This window comes from Haliotis rubra, unplaced genomic scaffold, assembly GCF_003918875.1.
Source record: "Haliotis rubra isolate DU_JTF1 unplaced genomic scaffold, ASM391887v1 Scf1305, whole genome shotgun sequence".
NCBI classification, from domain to species: domain Eukaryota; kingdom Metazoa; phylum Mollusca; class Gastropoda; order Lepetellida; family Haliotidae; genus Haliotis; species Haliotis rubra.
The window spans coordinates 174,045-190,797 of NW_025765232.1; positions in this window are offsets into that span (position 1 = coordinate 174,045).

Sequence of the window (16,753 nt, forward strand, 5' to 3'; positions counted from 1 at the left end):
GTGAAAAGCATGACAGTGGGAGTGACATGAAGTATCCTGTAAATTGCAAGTAGGCAATGGAGTCACCAAATCTAGATATTAAACTACAGATGTGCTTGTGTCGTCCTATTATGGCCCTCAGTTGCCCATTCCTTTCATAGTCATATTCAGAGGCAGATTCTGATCGGAATGTCTGGCTTTCTTGACGCTTTATGTATTCTTCAACACATCGTTTCATAATGGTGTTTATCACGTCAAGTTCCGAACACAGAAGGTATGATCCAATCACTGACCGAATAGCTGAGCTCGATAATGATGTGCACAAAATGAAATAATTGATTACTGTTATCAAATAGTTCCACAGTCCCAAAGTTCTGTCGGCAACAAATGCAATATCTCCGACTTCGGGGATGGCGAGGGCACAGGTTAAGATAACCCCTGGCACACAAATCCCAATAGACGTCAGAAACGCAAAAAGCATCCTAGTTTTCTGAACCATGTGTTTCATATTTTCATGAACACCGTAACGTTGTTCATACAAGTAGAAATCCTTTACCCAAGATTGATATATTCCATCCCGAAAGGTCAGTGAGGCCCATGTACGAACACAAGATGCAGTGATATTCATAGCCAGAAATTGAAAAACTATAATCCATTCACTTGACATTGGTACAAGTAATGAAAGTTTATATGCAAGTATTCCGGTGTAAATCCAAGCATAAAAGTTCCCGAGGACGCAGTAAAGTAGCTGGAACCAGTCACCTTTGTGAAGCAGTCTGAAACGGTAGTCACTACATCCAATATTCTCCACAGTAACACGTGGACCAGTGCATACTCCACAAACATGCGCCAAGGTTATCATTGGGTTAAGGATCTGTAGAACAGACCTGGAGTTACTTGTTTCCTTGTCCTCAGATGACGTGGGTGCCTGTTGTGGCTGAACACGAGACATGGCTGTAGAGACCACTCTTCCTTCACGGCAATCCAACAAGGAGTCTGAGTCTGTCACATGAAAACACGACTTTTATCGAGGAATGCCGGAGAGATGTTAAGTTGATTGAAAAAGCTCAGCAAATGGAATGCACTCAGTGTGTATGCATGATGCAGTCCAGCTTGTTTACATTGCACTTCGAAGTCACGTATGGATATAAGATAATCGATCAGAATCAAAGACAAGCGTTTTGCAGAAATTGAGTGAAAACTGAGAGAAATGTGAATTCTGATGAATATAAACACACGGTAATGCATTTGTACATTTATGCTTCGTGATAAAAGTGTTAATTCGGTCTTGTAATATGTACTTTCACTCTAACACTTCATCTAGGCTTCATTTAATACACGTTTGTCTCTTGCGTGTTTGACGGTAATAGCATGTCAAATGGAGCACACTGACGATTGAAAGAACAATAGATTACCTGGAATTTAAGACAATGTTTTATAATAGTGTTAATATCATCAGATAGAAAATGAAATGACAAAACTGGGTAATATAGAGATTGTATTCGCTACCTTTCAGTAATTTTGGATCAGTTGCAGCCTATTTCGTAGTGTAGATGATCGAATGACAGTTTACATGTACAGGTCCTAAACATGTCCATAAGTAAGGGCGTCCGTTACGAATCGTTTTGACGACAATCGTCCTGAAGCCGGCACCCCACGTGAGGATGCGGATGCAGTTGCTGTAGAAATCTGAGGTCTACCACTTCGTGGCCGATCCTGGGTAGAATAGGTTTGTTGATATTGGTCCCATAATCGAACAAACGGTATTTTGATGAACATTGAACATGTTCGTGCAAATTGAACACAAGCGTCCATTAACGTGTCATGTAAACAAAGAATCAGTTTACTTTCAGAAGTAATTCACTTTGTCATATTAATGAAGTTATACCTTTTCTTGATGTGCTTTCCCGGGACATATTGCCAGGTACACGTGATGTCTCATGGGCAAATTTTCAAAATATATAGAAATGGGATAGGGATACATGTATATGTTATAAAAGTAGGCCAAATATTATGTTTATATTTGTTGCAGCAATTTGTTGTGCATGCAAGATTAACAATGGTACCTAGGTTTGAATCACATTTTCCTGTATTTCTGAGGCGTTTTTCAAGATACATTATTTGCCTTTCGGGAAGAAGTGACAAGGAAATTAAATTTAGTTTTCTCTTTTTAAAATGTCAGCGTTTGTCAGGATTTACAATGTAATAAGGTAGGATTATAATGTTTTATATAACTTAAGTGGTAACTTACAGTATGTATGCCGTGGGAAGATAGAAGTCAGTTCGAGTGATACCACACCAGCCACTCTTATATAGCAGGGCATATTGTATGATATGTTTTTCCTGTTGCTTCTGCAGAGATCTGCAATGAAATATGAAACTGAATAACTTACAAAACATATCAACAGAAGTATCTTGAATATGATTTTTTTTTAAATTATTATAAGTAACCAAAATGATTTCAAAATGACTCGTTTTCCCGAAAAATACCGATAATCAATGAGCAAATGCCATCATGTGACCTAAAGTGATGGCAGAAATAAACTTTTATGTAAATTATGTCTGTTTGGTTTGTAATAAGGTAAGGAAAGCTGGTTCTAGTTTCGCTTCTTCAGTTTGCCCCAGGGGATGATCCTCTACATGACAACAAAATGATAAATAAAGAGGGCAGAACTATGTCCGTGTGATCTGTAATCAGGTAATAAAATCAGTTCTTTAGTCACTTCACCATCTTACTACCGCTTGTACAGTCGTCATTCATTGGCATATAGAGGGGCTGGTATTTAGTAACAATGAGCACTCTATTAGTCTTGTACGAAAACATTCATAATCTTATCATGGGCTACACAGTGTTCGAAAGGGAGACACAAGAAATACATACATGTGTATGTTGATCAATGTACCCGACACACAAACACTTTTTTCACGTTCTCGTTTACCAATTGATGCAAAGTACTTCCATGGGCAAAATGTCTATGTCTATATTTTTTATCCTGATCATATTTTCAGAAACAGAAACAGATAATCATAAACAGAAATAACTTTCCAAATATTGAAAAAAATATTCAATCGAACAAGGCCGAAAGGTCATCTGCATTCCGAAATGACACTTCAGTAAGAAATATGTGTTTACATACATGTTATGGAAATAGTTCAAGTCATTATTTGATCCATTATTCTCAAATAAAATTGAATTTAGTGTCAGATTTCGTTGAGGATATGGCTACTGATTTTGACCGAAAACCGGAAAACACATTTCCATTGAACGCTGACAGGAAGTCTTCACTCCATATAGACAGTTCGACGGGTAACAATAAATTTCAGCAAGACCATACTCTTCGGGAGGGTTCACACAAACACATCTCGTCCAGTTAGTGTTTGTGGAATTTAAAAACATCATGGAAACGCACCTACTTCGCGGAGTAAAATTTCCATAGACACTGACTGCACGAGATTTGTCTGCGAGTGAACTAGACACGCTCCCAGATTTCATATGATAGAATTTTAATTCAAGTCATCATCGCTGATACCAGACGTTAAATTTAGAGTTAGGTCAGAAAGTCAGTCAGTTGTTAGATATTCATAAATTAGCTTAGACAATCAGTGAGGTTTAGTTAGTAAAGAACGTTAGAGGTTAGATAGTCGGGGTTATATTAATTTAGAATTAGTCGGGTTATGAACATTAACAGAGTTAGAATTTAGATATTAGGGGTTAGTGGAATTAGTTAAATTCGTAATACAGTAATTGATCAATGCAAAAGTTTACACATTTAGTGAGTTCTTCACACATTCGTTTTTCACCCATAAATGTTATCATATTTAGTTCTTCAGTTCCTCATTAGAAATAATTGTTATCACGTTTAGTTCCTCAGTTTTACATTTTAGAAAATAAGTGGTTTCACGTTTAGTTGATTAGATTATATTAGCAAATTTACTTTTTCCACAAAAACCGTCAGAACACATACAGTTATGATAAACATGTTTCGTTTTAAATTTAGCTGTGGCATAACTAATTATAGCATCTGCAAGTCTCACTAAAAACAACCAACGTTATATTTTCTACAAAAGTGGTAATAATTTCGTTTTTAGAAAGTCACGAACTCTTTTCATTGCTTGAACTGAAGTAGCCTGATGAAGTACGTTAACTTGATTGTGACAGGCAATACGTTCACAGATATTTCTTACAGATATCATTGAGGCGACTGAAACCTCGAACTGCAACCATTGACGAGGGAGATCAAGATTCACACTTCCTGAAAATACACTCGAGGCTACACACTGGAGTAATAAGATCTATATGTGAGAGAATATGTATATGATGTAGCCTATAACTGCTATCTGAAGACCTATACTACTGGAACAAATTACAATGCATTATTTCATTATGTGCCATTTTTTAATGCAAAAAGACAACAACACATGATTTGTGGTGTTTGCCTTAATCATCTCTATAACTGTTGACAGGATAATATCAAAATCTGTATGATTTAACCCTAGGCATCTTGACAGGCCTTTAGGTTATGTGGTGTCAAAAGTCAGTCCATTAAATTCAGTATCGTGTCTGTCCACCATTGATGCAGGCTTGACAATGACGACGCACACACGACGCTATGCGATTCAAGAAAGTTTGGGAATGTTGTTCCATGTCTGAACCAACGCTTGTCCCAATTTAGCTAACGTCAACGGTGGATTCTGGGCTTGACGTAAACATCGCCTCTATTTCATCCCAGGCGTGTTCTATAGGGGCAGGTGCGGGGAAACAGCTGCCCAGGGAGTTCCAGTTCCGTTGTCTCAGGAAATCTGTCACAACATCTGACACGTGGACGGGCATTGTCTTGCTGAAGCGTGAAGTTACGTCTCTGTCCTTGAAAGAACGGTTGCACATGAGGCCCAATCTTGGGCGGATCCAAGAATTTTGAACCCCCATTGGCTTCGCCAATGCAAAACAATCTCCAATGGGGTCTTAAGTCAGTTTCAAAAAAGGAGGTTTCGAACCCCTGACACACACACACACACACACACACCCCTCTGGATCCGCCAATGGGCCCAATGATCTCATCCATGTATCGGAGACCTGTCAGATTGCCATTGACAATGATAAGTTATGTCCGACCAAGAGATTCGTAAATGCGTCATCATACCTTTCACCTCGCCGTTTGTACACACTTGCCCGGCCATCTGAGCTGTCCAGATGAAATCTAGACTCCTCAGTGAACAAAACACTATCCCATCTCCTGTATCGTAGATTCTGTTTGCACCAGGCAAGACGTGGGAACTAAATTGGACGTATTGCAGGCTGCCTCCGTCGGTTCCGTACAGTCGTGGAAATGATTGAATGTAGGAGAAGAATGGTCCTACCAGTCAAACTGGCAGGCTGGAATCGATTCCTTAGATGGATCAGCCGAATGTGGTTGTCTTGTTGACGTGACACCAAGCGTGGACGGCCAGTCCGAGGCAAATCTCTCATGTTCTCATTATGCTGAAAACGTCTTCATAGAGATGTTATCGTGTTTTGGTAGACACCGAAATGTCTTGCCACTTCTTTTGGTCTATTCCAGTCTCCAGTATACCTAAGCCATGGCATGAAGTACGCGCAGTTCAGGTTGAAATTTACGTGTTTTCAACAACAATCAGAGGCTAGAATGTAATCAGCCGTTCTTCAATTTTCAAGATCAGGTGTGTGATCTTCAGGTGTCCAAAAGCATGCATAAAGTGAATATGTTCATTGTGCACAATTTGGGCATGCCACACGCTATACGTGACATCAAATTTCATACAGGGTGCTTTGCTACACGTATATTTAGGACTTACGTACCCTTTCAGGGTACAGTACTTTAACCCCTTTGAGGATGCAGCCACTCACAATCATAAGAAAACAACATTTATCTATTTACAAAACATATGTCAAAATTTATGCGACAATTCTATTTCTTTTACAAAACAATAATTAAATGAAAATTAACAGTAGTAAAAGATCCTTAAGAGTTTTTACATTGAAATACTTATCCCTTGTGATGGACAAATCAATACAGTCAAGCAGGACATGCTTGATCGTGATTCCCTCATCACAATGGATGCAAAACGTAGGGTCCTCACTGTTTTAATAAGCATTCATGTGTATATATTGCGTATGGTCCATGCGACATCGTCGCATAATGACTTCCTGAAATCTCGACTGACAACCCAAGTAGGTGTAACCGATACTTGGTTTGATTTGATGTAATTTATTGATACCTACGTGTATGTCCCACTTCTTTTGCATTAGAACACGGATGTACGATATATCAGAGCTTTGTAATCAGAGTAGAGAGTAAGAATTGGTGTCACTGATTTGTTGACTGCTGATGTAGTAGCAAAATCGGCCATTGTGATACCAGAACTTCCAACGTGGCTTGGTAACCAAGAGAGGACTATGTGGTATTGATCATTATCAAATTCAATAATTTCTATTAAAAGTGGATGTTCACAAGATAAGTTATTTATAGCCTGAAGGCACGAAAGAGAGTTGGAAAGGATGATAATATATTAAATTGTTTATATTTAGGGTGTTTATTAATATATTTAAGAGCTATTAGTATTGCGTTTGCTTCTGCTGTGAATATTGAGCTATCATCTGGTAATCTGGAAGATATTGTTCTGGATCCAATGACAGTGGCACAAGATATAAAAAGGATTTATATGCATCATATTCAGTTTTAATTGATTAGATTCTTGTTTATATTGTAATTCATTAGTTTCTGATTTTGTTTGTGCGGTTAATGTTAGGTCCACTTATGGCCGACGTATTTCGGGTTGTAATATCTGTTAAAAATATGGCGTTGATCTTTCCATGCAATGTTATACTTTTGTGTCAACATTCAGATATTCATGATGATAATATGAATCGACGCATTTCCGTCGTTAACGAACATTTCAAATACCGATGTTCATATGCCAGTTACTCGTGACGATCAGGGTTAGAAATGCAAAGCCATGCTTGTCCCAAAAGCTTGTCATCATATCTCGATTGCATAGATCTATACTGATGATGTCAATCACTGGACTGTCTGGTCCAGACTCGATTATTTACAGACCACCGCCGCCACATAGCTGGAATATTGCCGAATGCGGCGTTTAACAACAAGCAAACAAACATGTACCTGTACATGAGTTTTCCTGAGTATGAATTGACTGTTACTGGATTCAGGGACTGGTTGCCATCACGACTGACACTTCCGTAACATGTCACGTTACAAACATACGCTATCAGCTGAACAGAATAGTTTAATACGCACCAGTTCATGGATTAGGGTAGCTGTTTCTTGCTTTCTGGAGAACAATAAAATCGCATGTAGCGTTTTGCCAATATATCTTTATAACATCATCTATGGCTATCTATTTACGTGTGTGTGTGTAAATATAACTTTTGATAGTTTTAAGTACCTTTCGTTAAATGTTGTGTAGCTACACTTCTTGTGTTTCTCGTTTTGCGATGCGTCCTTTCATGCTTTGAGGTCTGGTGAGTCTATTCTGAATGTCGCTAAACCTGTGACCTGTATATCCAGAGGTGAAGTTTGTCATGATTCCAACACCGGAACAGTTTCCTGTAGATTTTTCATTTATCAAACATCAGATAAACAACAGTGATCGGCGAGGATGGACTTGGTAATGCACGTATCTGTCCTAATGTGAGTAACTGTTCAACCTCCAAGAAACAGTGTTATGAGAAGACTTGTGACTCGGCATGTGCTTTAATCGTTGTCCTGTCTCATATATGTTACGGTTTAGAAAATACTGAGAAAAAGGCCTGTGAGTCCCCTTTAAACAACAAAATAGAACACAGACAAGTCAATAATATACAATAATATATTGAAAGAATAATAAACAAGGTTACAATGAATGAAGTAGTAGACAGAGTGGGGCTTTTGGACCAAGGTAGCTAAAGCTTTATTACATAGATAAAGCTTTAGTCGGATACCTTATTTTTACTGTTATTACCTATACAGAAAGCCTCATTTCCTAAATAATGCTTTAGTTGGATCAAGCTATGAAAGTGTTTATTTGATCTATGTCGTGTTGACGGGAGGTAGCATTGTGTCATACGGTACGATCAATAATTCTTCTCTCACAAACCCCCTCCCTGGCCCATCCATCAAGAAATATAAGTTAGGTTCGTCTGCTTTGATGTCAACTTTATCTATGTTGTAAGTTTTGACTGACCATATAGGATCGGTGGCTCGCTTACGGCTATCACCCTCGTGTTCCCCCGGCTGGTATAGATACCTCACTAGGACCCTGTCTGGTATCTGTTTCTCCTTCCCACGCAATGGAGCGGCCGACTCTGCAACTATTGATTTTAATTTGATAGCGTCTGCCGGCTTCTTGCCGGTGAGTCGTGTGATTTCATGGTTTATGGCAGACACCACCTTAGGGAGCCGTTCAACCCATTCAGTCGATCGTTTTCCCGGGGTTGCCATCTCCCTCGCATACTGATACCCGAATAAACGTTCAGCCAAAGTCCTATTGAATCTCTCAACTATGGCTTGACTGCGATGGGCTCCAGCCGTACCACGCCTGACCTTTGTATCGTGTTTAGCTAGCAGTTGTGACACGGTACCCATAAACTCACGTCCGGGGTCAACTTGGAGCTCTGTTGGCCATGTCAACGGACTGCGTTTGTATATGCGTTCGAATCCTCTGGCTACCTGGGCAGAATCTTTCGTGGTCAAGGGTTCGGCTTCCTTGTAGCGACTGGCCACATCCACGATAGTCAGAGCATACTTGTACCTTTTATCGTGGGGTAGGAACAGTAGGTCTGCCTGGTGAACGCTATTAGGTATGTTAATACCAAACTTCCTTCTAGGCACATAGCGTGGTGGTGGTAAATATATCTGCCAAAGTGCTTGTTTTTCAAGCCACGCTTTGGTCTCCTCCGGGGATACTCGCGCCATTTTAGCCAGCTTATCTACAGCGCTAGCTCCTTTCCAATATCCACGCGGACTGTAGTAAATAGCCTCAAACTTTTTCTGGTTCCGTGACATGTCACTATTTATTTATACCTATGTTCTTGGTTCAATTTTCTCATGCCCGTACGCGTACGTGTTTATCCCATCAATAGCTATCCAACGTTTGGTATCCATAGGGGATAATGATGTTTTATTTATAGTCAGCCCGTATATCCTATGCCCATCACTTCTAAGTGTGTTCATTTTATGTCTTAAGGTACGGGTCTTGAACAGGGCTTCCTTGAATCTGGTGTGTTTGATGTGTTGTTTCACCACGTACTTCTTAACACCCTTAGCTTTCCGGATCTCACCATTGTCAGCCTTCAGTATAGAGTACATCTTAGGCCTCAACCCTATGTACTCGGCTATGGGCGTGCCAGCACACTCGTCCTTCATCTTACCTAGGACCTTTTTATTCACCGTGCTGTGTATGGCATGGTCCTTGGGGTAATCGCTGGTGTCGTACAAATCGAGGTGTTTTTTTCATGTCATCGTACACGTCCTCGGTTCGAATCTCCATCAGCAGGGAATCTGTGTCAGTGTATAGCACTTCACACCTGTCGCCGTACTGTTTCTTAAGCTCGTTGTAGTAAAAGTCGTACATCAAGTGTTTGGATAAATCGAGGATGCTCATCCCAACGTAAACAGGCCGGTTTAATATTATGTGACTTTTCTTCATGTGTATGGCAGCCAGGTCGTTATCGAATATCTTACTACGGTTGAATGCAGGGTTAGCGATCAGCTTCCTGAGTTTTTCCTCCTCATTCGACCGAACCAGCTTCACGTCCACGCGTTTCCTCAGGTTCTCCATCGTCTTACCGAATACCGAGTTGTTCATGAGCTTATACAAGTTTTTCTCAAAGTCACTGGTGGCCAGCTTTCGCAGGTCCGTGTTCATTCTGATGTAAGGCTCCATCCAAGGATTTTGGTCAAACTTCAGCACTCTATGTATTTTGGTCAGTTTCATACCCAACGACAGGTACAGCTGCAGGTTGCGATAGTGTACGATGTATTTGGTCTTATTCATTAAGTTAGGCACGAGTTTTTCAACGCCCGTCACCCGCCTATCTAACAAGTTATGTTGGTATTCAGACATCCAGTCTCAAGTTAACCCTCATACGTTCGGGAGCTAGTGGATAGCTGTTGTGTGATTCGTGTAATGCTTTGGGATACTCCAAGTCTACTTCGAGGATATAACCTTTGTTCGAATCCGGCGCGATGCTCATAATATCGAAATCGGATGATACCCATTCGAATCCCCCTGTGGGTAGATACTGGCTCATGGCCCAGCCGTACAGGTTGTTGGCGTCGAGATAGAGAATGTGATTGGTTGGTTTGCTAGGGTCGTAGCCATTCACGTATTGATTATTTGCTTTAGCGTATCGTTTGGTTACCATGGAGATCCCACCTCGCAAGCCTTTCTCAATGAACAGGTGCATGTCATAATCAGTAAGCAATTCCAACTTAACTCCGGTCTTTTTAAGCAAGGCATCCCACGACAGGCCTGGGCTGGTGTAATACCATGCCGGATCTAGTTTATACTGCTTGATACATGTCCGTCTAAATGTCTCAAATACGTCGGCTAATAGTAGTACATCCATCTTCAAGTACAGATCGTGATAATCACCCAGGGTTTTACAACCAAGTTTATTCCATACATTAATAGCGTACGAGTAATCGTCTTCGGATATTTCCGAGTCGGTCAGATTGCTGTAAAATTCTCTGATGGGGGGTAGTCTGGTCTCGGCGAACTTAGTCCAACTATCCATGTACTCATAGGGATACACACCTTCCTCATAAGCAGAGATCTAGTCTCGGCGTCTGTGTATCGATCGGTGATAGGGAAGGTATCGTTGGCTTTAATCAGGCTGGCTAATGACGACAATAGAAATTGACACGAGTCAATGAACCTAAGTCCGTCTAAGCTGAAAGAGAGATATTTCTCCATGTTGTTGGGGATGCACGTTATATTACCATCGATTTTCGCGATGGCCTGCATGATTAAGTGAGAGTCGTACCCTCTCAAGTTGTGAAAGACAACGGGAATGTTTATTGTCTTAGGGTTGATTCTAAGCTTGAGGTTACACTCGTTATGAGCGGCGCCTCTATACTTACCGGTTATGTGACAGTGATCTCTCACCGAATCACCGTTCAGTGGTGAGTCACACACGTGACAGTTAATGCTACGGGAGTGAGCTAACCTGTCGGCTCGGGTCATACGCATGGGAGCGATTCTATACAACTTTTCCCTAATAATTTCTTCTTCCTCCTTCAAACACTTTAGAAACCTTTCAACCGCGTCAGGACCCCTGTACACTACAGGAGCTTTCGTTTCCCCATCACAACGGACGACTATGTATCCAAATCCACATGCTTCATGCTCTTGTGTTTTGAGTGTGGTTGGGGTACCCCCAACAACCCCGCCTGTAGGTAGAGCATTGGGGGTCCCACCTGTAACAGGTTTGACCAAGGCTTCAAAGTCGGCGTATATGATATAAGGAACAGACATTTGGTGCTTGTGGTTGTAGAATTTTAGGATATTGTCACCTTCCTCGGGCATGTCGATGCGTATAGCCGTCTGTCCCACACCTTGGCAATACTCCTGGTGGGATTCTAATAAATCAGCTCGGCTGAAACCGTGCAGACATCGCATACAAAAGTGTTTTTTCCCCTTGTGTTTCGACTGATCGTACAACAACCGATTGAAATGTTTTATCCACGTGTAGTGATACTTTTCACCTCGTTGGATCATGAATATATTGATAACACGTTTCCCCACCAACGAGCTGAGTCTGTGTATTATTGTTGTGTCGTCTTCGTGTCCAAAGACATTTATAGCTAGATTATTCTGTTTTTCTACTTTAGTGATCTGAGATATGGTGGTTGGTTCATCTATACCATCCCAGTTGAGTCCATCGTCTTGAGGATAACTAGAAGGCCTGTTCGAATGAGTGTCAGCTGGAAACAAGGCTGACCTGATAGCTAACCTCAAGCAATCATCTCCTCTATTCTTAACGTTTACTATGGCATGTTTTTTCTTATAGTAGGGAGGCAAGTCTAGGTATGACCCACCTCTGAACGGCACGTAGTTAGCTATGTCTAGATAGACAATATCGATTTTATCTACAGCCCACCCGGATCCCAAGTGTGTGTAGCGTTCTAGGTATTCCTGTATCTGCTGAAAACTAGTATCGATCGATGCGTCTATAGTCTCTATCTGGGTCACGACCTCTTGTACACCTCGGAAGTAAGGCTGAACGTACTCAGTAACATCCCCTACGTTCTTCTCGAGTGTCATTTTAATTGTGATTTGAAATTTAATACTTCCAAGACTGGCTAGTTCCTGTTTTATTTTATCATCTATCAGGGGCTTAATATCTGAGACATCTATATTCCTATTAACATGCATGCGCCAGCCTCTTAAATACTTACCTACAGCGCGCTCAGTGCGTACGAACTGTATAGTAGTATTCATAATTGCGTACACACCTAAGGAATTAATGTCTAATTGGGCCGCCGTAAATGTAAAAATCATAAGGTGTTATATATCCTCTCCGTCACCCCAACCAACTATATTTAGATGGGCTGTTTCGATCCAGTGCTCACACTGTTTGATATAGTATTCCTTGAAGTTTAGCAGGTATTCCGATATACTTGTATAACAATCTATCTGATATTGAGTCGTGATGTTCCCCACACATACGAAGGGACGAGTATACTTAACACCATCTTTAATCCATACCATTTTCAATATTACCTGAAATCTGAAGTTTAGTTTATCTTTGAGTATGTTTTTTACCCGAGATTCGATGTCTTCACTGGGATCAAGTTCCACAAACATATCTATACGTAAGTGTGTAATAATCTCTAATTGGGACATAGTTCTACACTGCTATCTTGAGAAATCGCCTACGTTCTTTTATGTAGGCCTTTTTATTCTCGTAGATGAGGTGATGTCTGACTACGTTCGCCCCGTGAGCTTTACATAGACAGTAGTGACCTTTGACCCCTATGCCACACACAGAACACGAGTAGTTGGGACTTCCCATGTGGGAATAACAGTACCCATGAGTACCGCATCCCCTACCACAGGTCTCGGTCTTCCCCATAAGTATATATTCACATCGGTACATGTTAACATATTTATATGTGTATTAGTCTAATTGTTTCACAACCAAAGCAGTCGCCGCTATACCCAGCGCTATGAAGGTCAGTTCACGGTCCATTTGTCCCTTGGATGGTGTGTAGTACTGAGCGAGTGTTGGCTTCTGTAGTGGCTCCAATCGTTTACCAGTTAATAAGTAGTATTGTCTCGCTGCGTCGTCGACATCGTGGAATGTTTGAACGGCATGGTTTTCACGCCTGAGTTGTTCGTTAATGTAATCGATCCTCTGGAGGCGTTGTTTAGCGTACTCGGATTGTGCGGCCTGTAAATTCTCAATAGCGAGATCGTGCCGCTTCCTCTCCGCCTGTATTTCAGCCGCGTGTGACTCTCGTAGTTTAGAGAAGAGGAAATTACTCCCGGAAAATGCCAGGGCATTCACTAACGCACCACCGACCATCATAGCAATCGTAGCCATCCTTATATTTATTTCATAATATCTTCAGGTATTATTCCTTGTTTTACTAGGATGTCTTTTGTGGCCATCGCCATACCAAGGTTCATTATTAGCATACCCATATCCTGCAGGTTGAAATCTAGCTTGATAGTCGGTTGTTTAAGCACCATTTTGGTCAACCGAGCGTATCCTACGGCTAGACTGGCGACCACTGTGGCGTGGTATGCGTCGTTGACGAACGTTTTCCCCTCAGACATTATGTATATGATATAAAAATATATATTTTATTGCATGATATGCGGGTTGACCTTTAATTCCGGGGGATCCTCACTGCGTCGTGTATATAACCACGAGATAGTCACGGCAGCAGTTGCGCATACAACCAACAATAATCGCTCCGGGTGAGTCACCCTGATAATTTTATGTTGGTTACACCACCGTTTTTTACCGGCAGCTACTCTCTTAGGATTCTTCTGCCTGGTGACTGTAGGAACCTCCAGTGAGGGGGTCTCCTCCAGTTGGGGTGGGGTCTCCGCCAGTTGTGGGGTCTCCTGTGCAGCATCCATCTATACTATTATTATTATTTTTCCTCTCAAATTGACAATGCTTTGCCGTGATAATCGCCGCCGTCACCGGGGCTAACAACATACCGTATTTGTGGTACAGCTCGCTAATAATAGAGCTCAAGGCGTGTTCGATAAAGGGTCTTTCTCGAGGTCTTCCCACAGGTAAAGTCGGCGCTCCGGGGATGGGAAGGAAGTATGACGCAATACCAGTGTATATCTGGGTCATAGCCGATCCTATTGTCTTTGTCATTTCTGAACCTAGTCCTAGTCCCTCGTATTTAGCGTACAGTTTATCGATTTCTTCGGCTGACATTTTGTGAATTTTATCCGGGTGTACTCCCCAAAGTAATGTTTGGCTTTGCCACCAACAGCCAACGCCACCAGTTTCTCTCGCTTATCATCATCCACCTGTGGTGATTGGGGTACCAACAGTTGCTCTAGCAATTCCTCACACTCCATCCTATAATATGATAAGTAAGTTTTAGTTTTAAACAATATAATATACGATATAAGCGAAACACAGAGAAATAAAGGTTAAGTTGCACACGACAAACACTTCAAATACCATAGCTATAACTAAATGCTAAGTATTTATACTAAGCATTGCTAAGCTTTGCTAAGCATTTACTAAGCATTGCTAAGCATTTGCTAAGAATTTACTAAGCATTGCTAAGCTAAAACACACTATAGGCTACTGGTTGGTCTGTCTTAAGCACGAGCTTAGCGTGTTTAGTTTCAGCTAGCTGTTTCTTCACCCGTTCCCGTTCTAATTTACTCATCACATCGTTCTCTCGCAAACACTCCTCGAACGAATCCCTATCCTATCCTGCAGTGAAATAAGGCCACCCATCGCGTCTGCTCCCTGAGGTCTTTCAACACCGAGTTGAACTTCTGCGTTAGCACCCAGACGCTGTGCTTTGCGTGTCGGCCTGAAAATGCCAGGTACGATAGCATATCTCTCTTTTTTGTTATCTCGCGATTAGCGCTGCAGTCGTCCAGTATGAACAACGTCGACTCCCCTTTAAATTTCATATGGTAAGCTTTCAACCAGTCCTGTAGACGTGGCCCCGGATCGACTCTGTGTACGTCAGGGTCCGTCATAACCCAAGGTCTTTCCGTGTACGTTTTATTCATGCTCAGAGTAGGACACATGATAACGATGTGGTCGAACACATCCCTGTAGTACCCCTCCAACATATCCAACACGAAAACGGTCTTCCCACAGCCAGTCTGCCCGCACACTATGGCGCAGTGTGGGTCGCGGGGCAAATGAGTAGGCAGTTGCCTACTAGATGATGGCTTACCGCCATCAATAGATGGCTTGCACGAATCTCCCATTGTCTATATTAAGTTGCGCATCCATAATAACGTACAGATATAATTTCAACTTGCCAGCGGGTTGAGCCTTCTTGGTAATCTGGATAGTAATTCCTTCGCTACCATTGTCTATTCTACGGCCGCTACCGTGTAGTTTATCGTCATCCGTGGATCGCATGTCCAACCACAGCGCGTACTTGTTAGTTAAGTATTCACCGATTTGCACGGATGATAGGTCCAGGTCTTTGGCTATGTATGGATGTTTGCTCGGCAGCTTTTTTATCTCATCCCACTGCTGGTACGCCCTCATACCATGACTGAACAGCTGGTTGGGCACGCCCTCGATGGTCACTTCCACCTTTTCAATCTCGGGGTTGAAAAACTTCTCGCTGTCCCTCCGGAACGGTTCGTAATCCTCCACGGGGACGACCAGGATGCCTTTCATCGATCGCGCCGGCACGTTCAGGTTGATATTCCACACAGTGTCGCTCTTATCCCGCACGATAGATCTATGCCTCAGTATACGATCGTACAGGATGGCCACATTACCCGAGTACTGGTTTCGAACCTGCCTGGCCAGCTCCGGGTTAGTGACCATGTCGAACTCCAGAGAGATGTTGTCTATGGTATAACTAGCCTCATCGCCGTTCGGCGTACGCACTACTTTGCTGTAGTCGTTAAACGTGAGCTCGTATTCAAGCCTATCACCCAGCGCGGCCTGGTAAAACGGCGCGTGTTCCGTGAGCAACTCGAAGTCGAGCGGTACGCAGAACCGGTTCCCGTACGCTTGAGCGATGGCCTTTTCACCGTCCGATAGCTTGTCTAACTGGTCTGCCGTGAAGGCATACCCAATGCGCGACCTGGTCGATTTGCTGATGCCCTGGTACACGTCATTGACGCGTTCTCCCTCGCTTTTCCAGAGGTCCCTGTAGCAGTGAAACACGTCGCTGTCGTCGATGCTCAGCACCTCGTTACCGGTGATCTTGATGGTGGTTTTCTTGATGATAGCTCGACCTACGTTCCGCACTAGCTCGCGTTTGTCGTTGTCGGAGGTCAACGTGATGTTGAACGCCAGTCGAACAGTGCCTGGTACAATGAGGTCATTCGCGCCAAGGTTTGGAAATCTAACCAGCAGCGTTTGATTCTGGTCTATCTTGCTGGGATTGTTGGTGATGGTCACCGACTGACGCACGGCTTTGACACCTAGTGGCTCTCTCGATCTCCTGAAAGGATCTAGTTTTCTACCGTACATTGTTATATAAATGAAATATATAAGTTTTAATACTAAATAATGGCCGAGTATATCCCTATGGAGGATATGTGGGATGATAGTGCTCAGGCATTCGGG